The sequence below is a fragment of the Microtus oregoni genome, unplaced genomic scaffold (genome assembly GCF_018167655.1).
Source record: "Microtus oregoni isolate MIOR12 unplaced genomic scaffold, Mior012 000013F_ref0000133, whole genome shotgun sequence".
Classification (NCBI taxonomy): Eukaryota; Metazoa; Chordata; class Mammalia; order Rodentia; family Cricetidae; genus Microtus; species Microtus oregoni.
In genome coordinates this window covers 40,586,363-40,607,182 of record NW_024543072.1, presented here as the reverse complement: position 1 = coordinate 40,607,182, position 20,820 = coordinate 40,586,363, and positions in this window count along the sequence as shown.

Genomic DNA, 20,820 nt, shown 5'->3' with positions numbered 1-20,820 from the left:
TTTTCTGGTTACTGCTCCAACTACCACAAGCACACTAAGAACTCAGTTCCTTGGTAACAACCCTTTGTCCAACGTGTTCACGTTTTCTTTATAAAAAGTGCCTTTCATCGCTTGCTGAAGGTTAATATTCAGGAGGATGCCTATATGTTTTTCTTTGGGTTCTCCTTATTTAGCTTCTCTAGGATCACTAATTATAGGCTCAATGTCCTTGGTTTATGGCTAGAAACCATGGCCTGGGTCTGGAAAAGCCTGGGATAAAACCGGACTCTCTGAACATAACGGACAATGAGGACTACTGAGAACTCAAGAACAATGGCACTGGGTTTCTGATCCTACTGCACGTACTGGCTTTGTGGGAGCCTAGGCAGTTTGGATGCTCAACTTACTAGACCTGGATGGAGGTGGGGGGTTCCTTGGACTTCCCACAGGACAGGGAACCCTGATTGCTTTTCGGGCTGAGGGGGGGGGACTTAATTAGGGGAGGGGGAGGGAAATGGGAGGCGGTGGCTGGGAAGAGACAGAAATCTTTAATAAATAAATAAATTAAAAAAAAGTGCCTTGCAGACTAGTCATCTGCAAACAATAATTGGATTTTTAAAAGCTAACAGGTTAGGGATGTAACGGTAGAGCACTTATGTAGCTCGTGCAATGTCCTGGGTTCAATTCACAGTGCAGACAAAAAATAATTAGCATCCAAAGCCTCCTTACTATATAATGGTCTCTACTGTCCATACTATCTTAAGTATTTGTTTAGAGTCTGTTTCTAGGCAGAAACACTCACAATTCATTTAACCTTTTGACCTATGCTGGTTTTCAAATACTTTTCTTTATTGCTTTCTTTTCTCTCTCAAAAATTTTTACCTGTTTATCTAATTTCCTCTAAAAACATGGTGATAGGTTTAGTTATATATCGCAGGCAGCTAGGAAATGCAGGAAGAGTCGATTAACAGAAAACATTTGGCTGGTGAGAAGGAAACTTGATCCAATGTTATAAAATGTTCATTGACCACTTACATGAAACTAGTTTAATGTCTGACCAATTAAACCCAATTAAAGGCTCTGTTTGGCCAAGCCAAGAACACCTTCCACTGGATTGTATGAACCCAATGGATATTAGTGAGAGGAGTTTGCAGTGGATTCTGTGTTGTTGACTTTTCCTAGTGTGAGCTGGTGCTCAATAAATATGGTATCAAAATAATTATAATAAAATTATGCAAAAATATAAGATCAGGTAATTAATGAAGAAGTATTTGAACTGTCAGTCGTGTCTTGAGCCCTAAAGGGAAAAAATAATAACCTGACAATATAAGTGAAATATGAGATCAACCAATTAATTAGCAGAATAATTTAATCTGATGCTCTGAAAGTAGGCCAATTAAAATGCACTGTTGCTATTTAACATTGATTAAGCAAGGTGCTAGATTCTGAACACAGTTTGAAAATAGACCTTATTCCTACCCTCAGGGAACTTAAAGCTAATTTGAGCAGCTGTCTATAAAAGGACAAAGGAACAGAAGGTGTGGTGTTGATTCATTTTCTGAAGCTCCTCTCTGAGGGCTGGGAAAGAGTAGGGAAGGGCTGTTCTCACTCTGGTTCTGTTTCACCCTTCTCAGCTCATTTGTAAGCTTTGTGTCTCTCAACTTTAGTGCTGTATGTGTGTGTGTGTGGAGGGGGGGCGGTCAAGCTAGGGCAGGAGAAATGATTAGAAAAAGAAAACCAACTTCCCTGAAATAAGAACTTTTCTACATTTGAGCTACTTGATGGGAAGGAAAATCCCAGCTATCATTAGGGTCATCAATAATCTGTTAGAAATAATTCATCATTTGCAAACGAAACCACAACAATAACAATAAGTACAAAACCAATCAAAACTGTCTTGCTTTCCAGCACACTTAAGGGAATGCTGGTACCCACTCTCAAACTTAATGATGATACAAGGATACATCTCAAAGCATCCCATTAACTGCTCATTTGACTTGGAGGAATTATGACCCCTGACATAAATAACAACAATCTAAATATAGTTATAACTTGCAAAAATGTTCCTTGACTTCTCATCAGCCTTCTCCTTGTGAACTAATTAAGTTGTGTGGTCTCTGTTTCATCATGAATGTTCCCAATGCTTCCTGGGGTTTTGGTCAATGTGCTGATTTCTTAACTCTGTCCCTGAAAAGAACCCATTTCACTAGAACGAAATGCAGGAGAGAAACCTCCCTCTTTCTTCTGGATTTGATGTAAGTTGTTGGAGTAACCTTTGAGCTGCGTGGCTAAAAGTTTGAGTGGGCTACATTGAGATTTCCTCTCTGTGTTCTTGAGAGAGACCCTTAAAGCTCATAGAGAAGATGCTAGGGAGAACTGATTCTCTACAGGCACCAAGAAGTTTCACAGGAGACTCTCAAGTCTCAGCACAGAGAAGCATCTTGCTTTCATTAGCATATTTGGTCATGTAAAAGGCCAAGTTAAGGATGGAGAGATGGATCAGCATTTACGAGCACTTGCTGCTCTTGGTGAGGACCCAGGTTCAGTTCTCAGCCCTCTCATGGTGGCTTACACTGTCTGTAATTGTAACTCCATGGGATCTGATGTTCTCTCCTGGCCTCTGCCAGCACCAGGAAAGATAAGATGCACATACATACATCTGAGAAAATACTTATATACATAAAATGAAGCAACTCTTTTTTTTTAAAGGGCAAAGTAGATTACCATTTGTCAAAGCATGTGGGATATACTGACACACTAGACTAAAGAGTTGGGTGTGGTAGTACACATCTGTAATCACAACATTAGGGAGGCTGAGGCATGAGGATCCTGAATTTGAGGATAGTCTAAGCTTCATTGTGAGAACCTGTCTCATAAAACTAAATAGAGTAAACAAAATAAAACACTTCTTCTGTGTTAATAACAAAATATTAAATTATTATGTGTAATCTCAAAAAAATTATCAAACTCACCTACTAAAACTATTACTTGCTGCAAAGCAACAACAGCAATATTTGTCTTCTACTTGTGTGTCCATGACTCTAGGCTCAGAAATGTTCCTCCCTAAACAAATCACCCGTCCTGTAATTTGACTTGAGCCTTCCCTTTCAACCCCTTAGAGGATGCTTTAAACTGTACTCTAAATACAGTACAGTGCTGTGCTCTTCCTATTTGTCTTGCAGCATTGCCACATTGTACAGACAGTTTCTCTGTACTTCAATGGTTTCAATAAACCTTCAATGGTTTCAATAAATCTTCAATGGTTTATACCCTAATAATACTTTTGCATTTCTGTTCTTGTGTGATCTCTATTCAATAAACAGTTACTGGGACACGAGCCTACAATAAGCATAATAATAGATCTGATTACCCTAACTGAGAGTAAGTGGCTAAAGAGTGGGGAGCCAATATAGTGTGGATATGGTAGACAAAAGGATGGATTATTTCCTAGACTGGTATAGCGGGATGATGTGAGATTGATATCATATTGGTCATGGCAACCCTAAATTGAAAATGCATTGTTTCTTTTAAAATGTTCCACTTAGTATTTTCAGACCTTGTTTGACTATGTATATTTAAAACATGATTCAAGAGTACCACTGACATTAAGCTCTTTCAAAGCTAAATTCTCCCCGTGTATATTATTTCCTTCCATCGTTGTGACCAAATACCTGAAAAGAGCAATTTAAGAGTGGCAGACTTTCTTTTGGCTTACAGTTTAGGCAGACACAGTTTAAGTCTGTCTTGGAAGGGAAGGCATGGTAGCAAGAGCATAAAGCAGTTGGCCCCATTGCCTCTACAATCAGGAAGTAGGAAGAAATGAATGCTGAAGTTTAGGTTGTTTCCTCCCATTTTTAAGTAATGATGTATCAGTACTGTAAAGAGATACACACATGTTTGCATATGCATGTGAGGGTGAAAGGTAGATATTTGGAATCCTCATTCTCTAACTTATCTGTTGACATAGGATCTCCCACTGAACCTGGAGCTCACCAATTCATCCAGACTAGCTAGCTGGCCACCAGCCCTGAGAACTCCAGCTGTCTCTACCTGCCCAACACTGAGATTACAGGTATGTGCTGCCATGCTCAGCTTTTCATGTAGATCCCTGGCATCTCAACTCAGGTCTCTATGCCTGCACAGCAGGCACTTAATGATTTCACCAGCCCCTCAGTTTGCTCTGTTGTTTGTTCAGTCTTTTACTCCAGCCATCGGAATGCCACCACCCACATTCAGGGTTGATCTCCTTTCCAGAGATGTATCTCATGGGTGATTCTAATCCAGTCAAGCTGGCCATAGAAACTAATCATTCCATCATGTGTTATTTTATGAAACCCTCACAACCTATAGGGTAGGCCCTAAATTCAGACTTTATAGTGATAAATTGAACTCTAAAATGTAACAAAGTAATTGGCTCAAGGCTGTCTGGTATGTATTTGCTGGCAGGGTTCCTCTATGCTCTACTGTCTCCTTGGTGATAATGTCAGGGTATAAAGGCTACAGCGGTTGCTTGGACATCTTCCTGAAGTCACATTAGTTTACACAGCCTTTGTCTGCACTGGCTTTATCTTTCTTTTCACATATTGTATATATTTATGATATTATAACAATTTGCTGAAACTTGGGTGTTGGTATTTCCATGGTGACCACTCTTCCCTGTCTGCACTCACAACTGTGCTGAGGCAATCACCTAATTAACTGGGTTCACTTATTTACCATATTCTATTACTTTCCTTGTCAGCTCAGTCTGAATAACAATGTGTGCCTCCACCTCTGCTGGAAAAGAAGAAATATAGGGAAGAAATGGAGTAGGTTTTTTCTTTTTCTTTCTTTTTATCTTTTCTTTTTTTTTTTGACAGTTGCAATGTATCACTTTCTTTGTCCTGAGGGCTAAAACAATATTTGAAATTGCAGCAAATTGGGATCCCTGGGCTAAATCCATCTTTCTTTGTAGAGCCTTTTCCTCCTTCTTAGAATTCTATGATGTCTCTCATTGTAGCATTGTTAATCCACTGCCTGGTTCCTTCAAGTAAAACATACAGCAAACTCTCTCGAACTCCAGTCCCTAGCCCAGCAACTGTGGACCAAAGAGCATTAGAGTAACTTACGCTGGCTAATTTTTTTATTTGCCACTTCTGACTTTAATATTTACTACTTGAATGGGAAGGTCTAAGGCACCAATGACAAGCGACATGAATGTAATTTTCTGTGTCTTATGGGCTAGAATGAGAACATTGTTTTGATGTGTGAGTGAGGAAGTAGTTTTGCATACACTGACCAAGACCTTTTCCCTTGGGTTTAACCTTGGTTCCTCTGGCCATTTTAACCTAGGATATTCTAGGGGTTAAAGAGAAGGCTTGCTTAATTATCATGGTACAGTCAGTTCCCCACAGGAGTCAGGTCAGAAGCCTGTCCTGCTGACTCCCGCTCATCCTCTCTTGTTCTTCTCACCATACTTAAGCTCTGAGCTCAATGGCTTTAAAATGCAGTATTTTTCCTAATTTTATTTTTTCCTAATATAAGCAAACATCAGAGGAAATAGAGGATGGTCTACAATAACCGGCACACCTGTCCACAGAGTAAGTGGTAGACAACTCAAGAGGAGCATGCAATTGGCTTGAGGAAGAGCCAAGGGCATCATGTTGACTGACATGGGCACACTCCTCCATGATCTGGAGAGTTTCATAGACAATGAAGCAGAGAAACATGGGAATTGCTTCAATCACGCAAGAACCCCGCTGTACACAGAGCCCCAGCATTTACAAGGCAGGTCAGTTGTTTAAAGGGCCAAATTCCACCTGGTCTCTTTAACATTGATTCTTGAAATGCATATTCACCCAACTAATAGAAAGCTTGGTCTCTGCAAATGGAATTTCCTCCAAAGTGTAAGGTGTTGAATTAAGAGCGGCGGGGCTACGTTCCCGGCACCCTGCCGCCCGCACGGCTAGCTTTACCTGAAATAATTACACGGAAACTGTATTCTTTTAAACACCGCTTGGCCCATTAGTTCCAGCCTTTTCTCGGCTAACTCTCACACCTGGACTAGCCCATTTCTAATAATCTATGTAGCCCACGAGCTGGCTTACCAGGAATGATCTTAACCTGCATCTGCCTGGAGTGGGAGAATCATGGCGACTCACTGACTCAGCTTCTTTCTCCCAGCATTCTGTTCTGTTTACTCCACCCACCTAAGGGTGGGCCTATCAAATGGGCCTAGCAGTTTCTTTATTGCTTAACCAATGAAATCAACAGATTGATATATGACACTGCCACATTTTCTGTTTAAACAAAAAAGAAAGGCTTTAACTTTAACATAGTAAAATTACATATATCAAAAAGTTATCAAGCAAGAATTACAGTTACAATATTTATATCTATTTTATCTTTTATCATAACTAAGGAAAACTATAACTATCTATTCATTCTTCAACTCCATCAAAGACTCCAGAAGGATATAATACTACCTAACAAGAAATAAGAAAACTCTAGAAATGACAGAGACATCTCGCTGCCTAGACAGTCACCCAAAGTTCTTTTGTACCATTGGGACATCCATCTTCAGCCTTCAGGCCCAAAGTATCCAGCAGATATCTTCATCAAGCAGGAAATTCCAAAGACAGTTTAGTCATTTTCTGCTGTATCCTGTAGAATGTCTCGCAGACTCTTTCATGAGTCAGGAACCCCGAAAGACCATCTCACCTTTAGGCAAGTTCAGCAGTCCTCTCTCTGCGGGTTCTCTTTGTCCAGTTTATGGAACAGTCCAGGCAAGAACAGTTTCTTGCCCAAATGGCTATCAAACTCCATAAGGATCCTCTTCGATGCCCATCTTCTTCTTGAAGTAGATTGGTGCTGCCAGGAGCAGAGTGTCTCATTGTCATGAAAAGTCCTAAGTTATTAAAATATTTTAAATGCCATATTCTGCAGCCTTTGAGAGATATGAAGAATGCCTACTGAAATATATCTCTATATATCTAGAAAATCTAAGTAACATGACTACAAACTTGACTATTATTTATGATTATCCATCAACAACCTCTATTTTCTATTATTCATTACATTTTAAATGAACTACACAATCACAATACCTTAATCAAGATCAGAAACACATAAGCATATAACAAAATTGACCTTGAAATCCATATCAATGCAAATTATTCATACCTATATCATTTCCCCCTTTAAATGTAAAAGAACATTTAAAAACAATATTTTGGGAACATGGGCGCAGTTTTTCTCTCCAAACTGCTTCCTGCTGAATGGAGGTGTCGTTAATTAGGTCATTCATGGTATAACCTGTGTGCCAGGGTCATCTCAGTTGGCAGTTGAGTGAAGTAATTTTTTAAGGGTGTTCACAGGAACTTTTCGGGAGGTCGTGGTCTATCATTCCACATCAGGATAGAAGAAATCCACAGGGTCTGGTCCTCTGTGAAAACAAAAGAAGACCCTCTCCAAAGCATCATATCCTTAGACCCAAATTTTGAAATCGTAATACCCTTATATCCATTCTGGTTTAGCTTGGCAGCCCATGTAATGAAATGTCTCTCTGTACTTAGCTCCTTCACAGTCAAAAATTTTAAAGAAAACACAATGTACATAATCCAGACTCTCTGTGAATTTTCCATTTTTACGTGGCTTATTTTTCTTTATTTCTTTTAATCTCTTAACTATCTGTACTCTGTCTCTTTAAAGACTTTACCTTTTTTTTAAACCATTAACTTTATTCTCTATATTTTTATTTTCTCTCTCTCAAGCCTATGTATACTCATCCAACACTATGATCCATTTAGTGGTCTGTCTGAATCTGTTTTATTGTGAACCTGTAATTTTTTTACTATCCAGGAGCACTTTGTTTTGCGCCTTTAAATCACTAAGCGCTTAAGAATCTAAGCTGTGACAATTCCTAGGTCAAAAATAGGTACTGCCTGCTTGCCCCGCCCAGTCCAACATGGCAGAGCTGCTCCTGCCTCTGATCCTTGCACACTGCACCAGTAGCATGGTGGAGCTGCTTGTGCCTCTGAGCTGCGGCATGCAATGTCCCCCTTTTAGGCACACAGCAGTCTAGTTGCCATCAAACAAATCATTGCACTTTACTCCAAATGCTCCATTCAAAAGCTCTGTTTCCCGCAGGAGCCAGACAGAGATCGCAAAGGTGGCACAGCCCAGAAAGCCAGCATTTTAAAACAGCCAGTTTTTTCCTGCTGCTGAGTCAGGAAAATTTCAAAATGGAGGATGTACCATTTTGTGCTAGCTCTGGGGCCGCCAGTTAGGAGCAGCACTCAGCACTTTAATTCTGAGACTGAGCGTGCAGCACAGAAATTCTTTTCATCCAAGTTACAGCCAAATCTGGCATGCAGAGCACTGCGCAGTCTGAAAACATGCCATGCCCTTCTGCCTGCCTAAGCCTGATTCAGCTGTCTGCCCAGGTGCAGTTGGGGAGCGCTGAGCCATCAGCATGGTCTCAGAGCACTCTCCTTGCAATCCCAAGCAGGAACACAAAACATCCAGTCCCATAAAAGCCATTGAAATGCTTTAAAGCCAGAGTTTACACTGGCAGCAAAGCCCCAGGAAGCTGCGCTTTAAAATGACACAGCGTTTTTTTCTGCTGCTGTTGCCGAATCAGGAAATCTCTCTACAGCAGGCCACCAACAAACAGCAAAAATCTGTATTAAACTCTCTCCCTTATTTTTAAGCCTTCTCAGGTTTTTAAGTGGGTTTAGCCCATCATGTCTGGGCGCCACTCTGTTGAAATAAGGAGTGGAGGGCTGCGTCCCCGGCACCCGGCCGCCCCCACGGCTAGCTTTACCCGAAATAATTACACGGAAACTGTATTCTTTTAAACACCGCTTGGCCCATTAGTTCCAGCCTTTTCTTGGCTAACTCTCGCACCTGGACTAGCCCATTTCTAATAATCTATGTAGCCCACGAGCTGGCTTACCAGGAATGATCTTAACCTGCATCTGCCTGGAGTGGGAGAACCATGGCGACTCACTGACTCAGCTTCTTTCTCCCAGCCTTCTGTTCTGTTTACTCCACCCACCTAAGGGTGGGCCTATCAAATGGGCCTAGCAGTTTCTTTATTGCTTAACCAATGAAATCAACAGATTGATATATGACACTTCCACATCAGTAAGGGTCTCTAAGTAGTTCAGTATAAATTTAAAAACCTTATATATAGCCTGTTGATTGATAATAGAAGTTCTAAAAAGTAGATATCAGCGGAGAGGGCCGTTAAAATGCAGATGGTACAAGTGCCACCTGCAGCCTTACTCTCTCTGTCATTGATTATGATCTCTGTCCCATTGTAAAGGCTGAGGTGGCTGAAGAAGACTGTAGTACAGCCTCGATTCTTTGGTGTGGTAGTAGGGAAGGGGAAGACTCTAAGTCATATGTTTATCACCGGAACAATTCATGAGGTTGCATGATGCTTTTATTATTATTAAATAAAGCTTCATTATTTTAAAACTATGCTTGACTGTATATGTAGGCATTGATGTGGTCATTGTCTCTGACTTTATCTTCACCTTTTCACTTTTTCTTTTTGTCGTGCTCACCCACCCACTCTTGTAGCTTTTTTCCTTAATGTAATTCCATGAATGAAGCTTAAAAATAACGTGAAGGCTGTTGATTGCCAAGGAAGGCAGTCGCCTCTGCTTTTCTTATCTTAGAGACATGTTAATAAAATACCAGTGAGCTTTTTCATCTTCAATAACCAGCAAGAAATGTGTAGATTAAAGAAATTGATTCCATGTCAGATAGGTAATATAAAATGGCGATACCATTATTATATTAAAATTTATATAGTTTAAATACATAATATATAACACATAAGATGTTTTTATTTAAATGTACATTATTTGGAAAACTTAGCTACATACTTCGAAAATTAGATGCTAACTTTTAAAGGGCCTATAATGATAGTCCCTATGGTATATTTCAGAAGGTTAATTTTCTCCCCAGACTGTGGTAATCTGAACAAGAATATCTTAATATGACTCAGATGCTCACAGACAACTTCCATGTATTGAAAATTGGGTCTGAAATAGGATTCTGGACTGTCATTTTCATAAATTAGATGAATGCTATGCATGTAGCTCCATTTTTAATAAATTTAAATCTAAATGAAAAATAAAACCTCACTGAATTTTTTTCCATTAAAAAGACATTGCTTATCTTCATCTGATTGCTTCACTCCAGCCCTCAGGCTTCACCCAGGCATCATATCTTGGCATTAGCCATATTGCTGTCCTTCCTTAATGCATTTTCTAGAGACAACAAAACAAAGCATAGAGATGGGATAAGGCCAGATGTTGTCATGTGGAAACATGTAATTGCCTGGAAAGTCTCATCTTGTTTTTTTTTTAAAAAAAAAAAAAATCCTAATTATTCTTTATAAAATTCAGGAAGCTTGCTTTTATTCTTCTTTATTAGTATTTTAACTTTTGACAAAGGTCAAATGTTTATTTTTGAGGTTTGGGCTGAAATCACAGAACTGCTAAAGTGGAAGATGAGTATCTCATGTTCTCTAAGGTAGACCTGTCCTCAGTCACTATGGAAATCAAACAAGGATGAATATAAAGAAGATATTACATCTTGTAGAAGACATTTATACAAGGTGAACTTGAAGTGTTTACTTTAACTTCATAGATGATTATTTCACTAAATAAAATGGCCAGAAAGCCTTTAAATTTTGTAAGTAGCCTTCTCTAAAGAAAACTGAATTCTTCATACCTCCTGGGTACATGTGCTTTTGGATGCATGGCCTCAACAACATAAAACAAATTTCTGTATTATGTCTATATGTAATGCACATACTATCCACATTAAGTCAAATTTATATTTGATTGTAGACTTCACATGATTTTTGCTTGAATATTCATTACAATTACTCTTGCAGATTTTAAACATATGCACTTTTTTCAGCGTTTTTCCCCTTTTCTATTTTGGAAGATTATTTATTTGGTTGAGGTCACAAATAGTTTTATTTGAGGTCTGTATAAAGCCTGGGGATCCTGCTAGGTACCTTGTCAGACATTAACAAGCTTGGAGACTCTGTAGGATGGACATCTTCCTCTTATTCAGCTTTGGCCCCCCCACTCCTGTTTCCCTGGTAACACACTAATTTTAAGGAAAGAGGAGGAACCACAGTTTCCTCTTCTTAAGTGAAATACGATGATAAAGGATGGAAGAAGGATTGTGTTTTTTCCCCTCTTTAGGATTTTAAACACTACATGAAGGAGAGGAAAGGGAAGGGGCAAAGCTTTGCTGAAAAACATGGAGGATGGCTATTGCTGCCTAATAAATCACAGCTGGTTTATAAACTATTTTTTTCTGAAGTTATTTTAATCTACTCTATTACATGATTTTTGGATCAAGGAATGGATTCTGAGTTGTGTCTCTGGCCCTAGAAAAACATATGGTATTTTACAGTGCCCAAAATATTGTATATGATTACAAAAATATGTTATTATCCCTTCCCTTAAGACTTAACCAAGTGGATCAAAACTTCCTCAGGAAAGTTTTCAGTTCCAGAAACTTCCAGAAATAGGATATAGGGCTAGGGATACTGCCTGTGAGTAAAGGTGCCATCAAGCCTGACGACCTGCGTTGGATTCCCAGGACCCACATAGTAGAAGGAGAGAACCAACTTACAGAAGTTCACTTTTCTCTGACTGCCAAACATGCACCATGGCCTGCCAGTAAGCATACACACAGACACACACACACACACACACACACACACACACACACACCACCATCAATTGACCAATCAAATAAAAATTTTAATTAAAAAAAACCTTTTAAAAAGAATCATGGTACATCTGATGCTATGTTAAGAATATGAGAAGGCTGGGCGGTGGTGGTGCAAATGCCTTTAATCCCAGTTAGGGAGGCAGAGTCAGGCAGATCTTTGTGAGTTCAAGGCCAGTCTGGTCTACAAGAGCTAGTTCCAGGACAGACCCCAAAGTTACAGAGAAACCCTATCTTGAAAACAAAAATACATAAATAAATAAAACAAAACCAAAACCAAGATGAGAGGAATAGCTATTCCTTTAGATGTGTATGAGATACATACATACTCCAGAAGCCTCTCACTTGACAGTTGTTTACAGATCCTTGCTGCTATGCCAGCCTGAATTCCGATGCTGTCTCCTTTCTGACTCCCTTTTTTAAAGACAACTGGTCCAAATCCTAAGCCTGCCTAATCTGTTAACTCCAGGCATTTTCTTTCTCTTTCTCTGAAGACTCTCTCCCATCACACACAAGCAACTATTACAAGACTTCTGTTGCTTAGCCAGCCTGCTTTCTAGCCCTCTACCCCTGAAAGCATGACATTGTCTTCCCTTTTTCCATCCTCTTCTTCTTGGCAGCTCTACAGTCTCCAACTCACTTGTTCCGTTGTTTGTTTCTACTCAGACTTTAATGTAATTGTCTCTGTGTTTTCTTCTGTCTATTTTAAATTATTTCATCTATAAGACTAAGAACATACAAAAGAGACCTTTTGTTCTATGGCCACAGATTTTATTCACTAAGCCTGAAGATTTCCATTTCTTTCCTGTTGGAGGAGAGAAGAATGATTCATACTGATGAAGATGATCACTTCTTCTATGCCTTCAATATTAGCCCTGGGCCCAGAACAATCACATAGAGTCCACCATGGGATAGTAGGACTGAATTTGGTGGAAATAAAAAGTGAGAATACCAGGCTTTTGAGCACCTCTGAGAAGTCATTTCTCAGAGGCAATCACACTTAAAATGAGCATCATGGGTGAATGGGGATTAACTAGATGTAAAGGGGCAGGTAGAGTTGACATTTCAAACAGAGAAATAGCTTTGGCAAAAACCCAACTGTCTCTAAGATAGTGTCCTATGAAATAGCTATATTTCTCTCAAAGACATTAGAGACTATGACATTCTTTTTTATCCTCTTTTAAAATCAGTTTTTAGCTAAAATATATTCACATTACTTCCCCCTGTACTTTCCTCCCTCCAACCTATCCCATGCTCTCTTTTACTTCATTCCCTTTCACACTGATAGGATTACGTTACTTCATTATTGTTGTATATAAATATATACATATACTCATAAATGTATAAATTACAACCTACTGAGTCTATTTTGTATGGTTTTTGTGTACATGATCTCAAGGATGATCACTTTTTATTGGATAACAAATTAGAGGACACATGTCTGGGATAGACTAATTCTCCTTCCCTCTCAGAGGCCACTTTTGCCTGTAATTCTTTGTCTACTGATGGGATCCCATGAAATTTCCACCTTCTGTGTTCACATGTCTAAGCCTGTGTAAGATAGTGTTTCCTTCAAATGATGGGAAGCTGCATTCACGATACCACAACAGCATGGCTACCTACACAAGACCTGAGCAGTGATAGTATGGTGTTAATTTTAAGTGACAAGTGGACTAGGTTAAGGATACTCATGTCTATAAGGCATCGTTTCTGGTTATTATGGATATTTATGGGATTGAATCCATGGAATGAGTATAAAATAACACGCTGTCACCCAATGTATGTGGGTACTGTCAATTGCCCGGGAGCCTGGATAGAACAGATAGGTGTATAAAGGCAGAATCCTACTTCCATTCTAGAGCTGGGACACTTTTCTTCTGTCCCTTGAACATTGAACTCCAGGACTTGTTAAACACAGAGGCTGATTTTCCTGAAGAGTCTCTTCTCATATGTCTGTATCTGTGTCTATATAAATCTCTAGTGATATCTATGTCCATCTGCCTGTTGATATCTATTAGTGTATCCATATTCTTTTCAATTGTTTTTATTTCCTCTTGAGAACTCTAATGACTAGAGAGACTGGGACAATTTTTTTCTTCCTAACGTCTTAGTTGTCTCTTTGTCACCTGTTATTTACTCCTGTAAATCACATGAAATTGGATGGCAGCCTCCAGGGTCAGTCTTCTCTCATTCTTCTCCTTCTCTTTCTGTACTTCTCTATACATCATAGGGGTTTTCACAGCTTCTTCTCTTCACTCTGTATAGAGCTCTCTCCTCAACCTCCAGGGTCAAACTCTCTTCTAAACCCAATGTTGTCCACCCTCTTTGAATCTTCTAAATTAAACATATCAGTTCTTCCAAGATACTGGCTCTTTGTTCTGCTCCTTATGAAGGCTGATAATAAAAGACTTTTCTTGAAGGCTTAGGTTTATGACTGTGAAGTCCTGCTTGAATTTTTTTTCCCATTTGACCCATCTCACTGACTGTCTCACTTCTAACTACCTTTGGTTTTCCACTTCATTTCCACTGAAATGGCTTTAGAGCTAGTCCCTCAACCCCTATTCTCACCATCATAGACTAAAATTACAGAGTGCCCTTCGCCAGCCTCAGCATTTCTCCTTGAAGACATAAAGACACCTGCTATCTGACAAAGAAGGTTCCTAATGCCTTAGTTTACTGAAGGCCTCTTACCGTCCTCTTTTCTGTGCTAAATCAGATACTTTTATATGCATTTTGCCCCATTACAGTAGACTCATCTGCTTTCCACAGATACTCAGGACTTTGGTGCTCTGCTTCTTTGACTAGAAGCCATTGATTTCTCATAAAAAATATCAGAACTTACCCTTTAAGGCTCATGCCTTAGGCTATCACCCTTTGCAGAGCCTCATCTTGGCTAGGACTCCTGCCTCCATCATTCTACCTTCTTCTCTGCAAGTTATTAAAAAGGATTTTCTCTCTTCTGAATTAACACTTAATTTCTTAATTAGCCAACTTTTCTGTATTTCTATTTATAATCACATGTCACTTTCTCCATAGCTCTCAGAGCAATTACTGCACTTTGCATTGATTCCAGAGATGTTTCTTCATAAATATCCGGTGGATGAATGAGCACAGTCTTTATGGATTTTCTTCCTCTAACAAGTGTGCTTTCATATCTCAAAGTCAATTGAAAGAATATTACACATGGGGTGAATTTATGTTTGCTTGCAACAAGTTATTTTCAAAGATAGTTTGAAAGGGTGCTTATTTTTAGTGTGGAATTGCTATTCATTATATAACTATAAAAAGATAAATGAAGCTGAAAGATAGGATCGTTTTTATGATATCTTCTTGTAGGATATTTGAGTCAAAATTCTGTATAATCAAGCAAAGGATATGCCATAGTCAACTCATAGCAATGACAACAATAATAATTTAATAATTATATATTATTAAACTGAGGACCAAATATGTCCCAGATACTATTCCATACATTATACAGTCATTCTATCCTCACATTTTACAGTTACAAATTGAGGTTCAGAAAGATTAACTTCAATTATCTAAGCGCTCTGGCTTAATATTTGAAATTCATGCTTCAATTTTATTTCTCTAGATCAGAATGTGCTTGCCAGAGTATTTCCAGTTACTCACACTTTGTGTGATTCCAGGAGCCTGTAGTCTCCCTCTTTAACCTATTCCACTTTTGGACTGCCCACAATTTGACCTGTTTGTACAATCACTGTAGAACCCCAACGTTCCCCTTCCCAGACTTGGTGATCTTTGTTCCCAGAGATGCGAGAGGATGAAGTCATCAGCATACAGCTGAGAGGTCAGGGATTTTCCTCATGGTGACCCACTGTACGGTACTGCCCAGCAGTGCCTTCATGGGAAAGTACTGTGTATTTGCACAGCTCTGCCTGATCCCGGTGAACTAGGCCTGGCTTCTATTATTGATGTTGTCAATGTTGATTGGTACAATTCAAAGAAAACAATTGTCAGAAGTTCTCCATTGTGTAGGACAAATGCCTGCACTTATCTGTTGTAATAATGGAAATAGCGTTAGAGCTCTTCTTGAAATTATGGAAGAATGTGGGGTTTAGAACCTAGCGATAGTGCTGAGGAGTCAAGTGAATTCCTACTGTCAGTTTCCATGCTTGTGTGATGGGTGGGCGATGTGAGTGGGAGAGGCAGTAACTCCTGTTCTAAAGAATGATATGAAGACTGGAGGATACCCATGCCCAACAGCTGCCATCATTCTTATATTTAATATCCCAAGAAATTTCTTTCCTCGAATAGAAGGAAGTCTTGGGACTACTATAACGCAATAGCACAACCCGGATGGCTTAAAACGACACAACTGGCTGTCACCCAGCACGTGCACTGACAGGGTCACACTGCCTCCTGTGTGACTGTCCTCTCTTTCTTTCTTACACAGATACTTGTCTTTGGATGTTCAGGGCCCAGTGGGACAGCTCAGAATGTTCTCCTCACCTCTGCATCCTTCACAATGATCTGTCTTTCAAACCTAAGGGCATTGACAGGCTCTGGGGATTATAACGTGGACGTATTTGGAGAAGAAGGAAAATTCAGCCCAATACTGCCCTAGGGGGGGTTGAGTAAGAGTTTGTGTTTGAGCAGGTAGAAATGTACAAAATCATTTACAGATGGGATGGCGCAGTGACCGCACTGACAGCCAGGGGGCAGAATATGAAACCAAAATGAGAGTTCAAAGTCAGGAGGAGGAAGACTGAAGAGAAACTGCCTGAAATAATGGGAGAGGCAGGAGATGCGAATGTGGGAAGAACTTGGTTCTACAGACAACATTTTCCCAATTCACAGTGCAAGACAAGACAGGTTACTTCACTATGGCCTATACAGAGATAATATTGGACCAGCTCAGGAGCTTTAAATTGATTGTAAGATGAACACAGCCTGCCTAGATGTTTTGTTTGTGTTTCCCTTTAAAAATGCTAAATATTTATAAACTGGCAGAAAACAGAAGTAAGTATATCCCTCCTTGAACATCAGATACAGGAGCTACTGGACCTCTAGTGTCTTGGGATAACAGTGGGTTTTAGGGCGAGTGAGCAATATTGATTGACCACAAATCCCCACAGGTCACAATCACCCATCTCAGCTATTACATTATGGCCTGGAGGCCGGCTGTCAGCAGCCTTTTGTCATTGCACATTCCCAGTGGAAGAAAACTATTTGTGTTCCTGTGTCTGTGAGTAGCCTGACCCAGGTGAATGACATTTTCTACACCTGGTTGGGTTCTTTCACTCATATGACTGACTTGAGTTCTTAAAATTTGACTTTTGTGACCTTGAATCAAAACTTTAAGATCTCTGCACGTTTCTGTGGATGCAGATTATTAAGCTGCCAGAAGGAAAGGATGGGGAGGGCTGACATATTGAAGACAGAAGCAACCCGAGGCTGCCAAAACTCTTCTTGTGCTTATCCCCGCACACGGAACCATCCAGTTCCCGAATCTGTTATTGGGACTCCAGAATTTAGAAAGCAAGGTTCTGGCCACCCTCCTGCTTCTGTTCCTATCTTCTTCAGTCTCCAGATTTCCACCCTCATCTTTGTCTACTCTGCTTCAAAACATCCCACCCTTCAGTTCCTCTCACCAGGGCCCCTTCCTGCAGGTTTTGGCAGCATCCCCATAGTGCTTATGCCAGCAGCTTCCTGTCTTCCCAGACTGCCCTCTCTTTCCTGCACTATTTGTGATTTAGTTCTCCAGAGCTCTTTTAGAGGCCTGTCTACAAAGGAAGAGAACTAGGGGGATAGGTAGCACACTGTCTTCAATCTGCTTCTTCTCAGAAGGGGTCTAAGCTACTTTTTTTCTGCTGTGATCTGACAGAGCAAATAGTCTCTCTCTCTCTCTCTCTCTCTCTCTCTCTCTCTCTCTCTCTCTCTCTCAGTGGAAGCTTCCTATGGCATGTGCCAATTGCTCAGGGCCAAATTTGCCTGAATTTTCCTCAGGGAACCTGCCCACATCAATCCCCTAGGCCCTGACCTTATTGTGACATGTACATTGTGTACATTGTGCACCTTGTTCTCCTCGCCCAAGTCTCAAAGGGTGCAGAGTGATGCTGACCATCTCTCCTTCTCCCTAACAGGTTTTTTTTTTTTTTTTTTTTTGGAGACAGGGTTTCTCTTTGTAACAGCCCTAGCTATCCTGGAACTGACTCTGTAGACCAGGCAGGCTTCAAACCTACAGAGATCCACGTGCCTCTGCCTCCTGAGTGCTGGGATTAAAGGCACCACACAGTCACCCCTAACAATTTTTAAACTACCAGGGACTTAAAGCTTATCTTGGAGACACATAGCACTGCAATTAGTTGGCTGAAAAATGCTAGTAGAGGGATAAGGTCTCGCACAAGCATAGGCTACAACTCTTATTTGTATTTGGATATCTATTTCTATTTATTTTTTGGTGTTCCTGAACTTTCTTATTGGGCATCAAGCCGAGACACTTGGTTTGCTTGTTTGTTTGATTTTTAAATATATAGTCTACTGAAATTGATCTTTCTTTGTACCTTCAGCTTGTGAAGTTCAAGTCAGCAAATGGCTGGTGGCATCTCCTTGGTGCCCTGGCTGCACTTATTATATTGTTTTGAGACAATAAAGCCTGGACTAACGCCTGCTTTATAGTGAGGGTACACAGGAGCAGTGGGGAATCTTGCACAGCTCTGAGAGTGGGCAGAGGGAAGGGTGGCATCCAGAGAAGCAGGCAGAAGTTGAAGCAGCGAAGCGTGAGGGTGGCAGGAAGTAATACTCCCTCTAGTGATGATGTCACTCCTAAGGCTTTGGATGATACTAAGGACGGGGGCTGTTTGCCCTTCTTACACACACACACACACACACACACACACACACACACTTCTCTTTTTCTCTCTTATTTTCTTTATGACAGTCTCTCTATGTAGCTGAGGCTGGCTTTAAACCTGTGATAATCTTGTCTAAGCTTCCAATGGTTGGGAATACAAACACAGGACACAGTGCCCATATCCAGACCTTGTTCATAAATATTCCTATCAGGAATGGTCATTTCAAATCATGCCCTGTTGTCCCTGCCTTTTTTTCTTTTTTGGTCTCCATATTAGTGATGCCACAGTTAACCCAACTGCTTTAACCAGAAGTTCAGATCCCTTCCACTGACTGCCACCTGCCTGTCTCCCTTGCCTCCTCTAGTCCCTTTTAAGTGTCAGCTCGGGCCCCACATCTGCCTACCCTGGCTTGCTTTCTTTTTCACAGATTCTTCCTGACTAGTATTTCTCCCTTACATCCTGACTGGTATTTCATATCACTCCTTTTTTTTTCTGGTACAGTTGCCAATCTGATTGTATTACGAATCTCTCTTCTCTCTTTAAAAATGACTTTCCAGCTTCCTACCCAATAAAATCCTCGTCTTTATCTTGCACAATATATATTGTATCCTAAGTTTTTCTACTCTGTGATGCATACAGTAAGCCTTTGTATCCTTGGCTTTACTTTTCATGGGTTCAGTTATCTGCTACAACACATGATCTAAAAATGTTAACAAAAAGTTCCCTGACAAAAACAACCTATGCTTTTTAAATTCTCCTTGTGGCGAAGCCTGGCCCCATCCCTCTGTCTCACCCACTCCCCCTGGTCCAGAGTATTCCCATGTTATCTGCCTCACAGCCTTTGAGCACACCATCAACTTCCAAATGTCTGCTGTTGGTGAAGTCTCACCTAAGTCTTTCCACTTGGTCCAGGGCAGGGTACTGGACCCCATCCACAGCATTTCCAGCATTTCCTGTTGGCTGCCAATTACTTGTACATTAACCATTTGCATGCAAGTCTGATTGTCCTCAACTGGGGAAATGAGGGACGAGTCAAGAGTTCATTTATTTTATTTTCTCTTGGTTTCAGCAAGTTGCTTAGAGCCTAGTAGGCTTTCATCCAGTGTGCTCATTCGCCAGGAAAATATTTCCGTGGTTTCTACTGTGGTATGTAATAGTTAAGGCCCTGGAGTATAGAAGTAAAAAATTATGGGAAAAAAATTCTCTCCACTCTTGGAGTTTACATTGTGGCTAAGGGGTCAGAGAATAAATGAGTTAAAATGTAAGGAAATTTACCATAGCTACATAATGATAAATGCCAAGAGAGAGACAGAAGTCTACCAAGAGGAAAGGGTTGCAGAATATGTATGGAATGAATGAGCTTTTTCTTCCCCTAGGGGTCTTTATAAAATTCCAGGACAAGGAAAAAGGGGAATACCCTTAAGGTGAATAAATTTTGGAGAAATTCAGAGATCTAGACCCCCCACATTAAATTTTTAGATTCAGTTTTGATCCATTCAGTGATATGACATCTTTAAAACCTATTGTCTATGAGTAAAATATCCAAGCAGACGTTTATCTATATATAAAAAAGAAATGATTTTGTAAACTGATTTCATTGTCAAATTCTTACATTTTATACTTGACTGCTGGCATCTGAACCTGCACATTGCTTTCTGTCCGTAGGACTACATGTTTTGTTAGCTTTATTCTACTCTTTCGTGAACTCTTAGGACCTATTCATTATAGTATCTTTCCCTATCTCAGATAAAGTCCTATGATCTGCCATAAGGATAACAGATGAAAGATAGCTTAGGACCCAGGTAACGTGGCTGGTGTTGGGCTCTTTCCAGCATCAAACACACAGAATCACACATTCTCATGCACCCCGTTCACTAGAAAACACACCCCCATTCACTCATACACTTACACCCACACACACTCTTACTCAAGCACACTCACCTACTCACTTCTCATATACCTACTGCGGTGGTTTGAAAGAAAATGGTCCCCAAGGGGCGTGACCTATCAGCAGGTGTGGCCTTGTTGGAGGAAGTGTGTCTCTGAGGGGTGGGCTTTGAGGTCTCTTTTTTCAAGCTTCCCTCAGTATGGCAGTCAGTCGACTTCCTGTTGCCTGCAAGATGCAGCACTCTCGGCTCCAGCACCATGGCTGCCTGCGCACTGTCATGCTCCCCTTCATGATCATAATGGCTGAACCTCTGAAACTGTAAACGAGCCACCCTCAATGAAATGTTGTCTTTATAAGAGTTGCCATGGTTATGGTGTCTCTTCACAG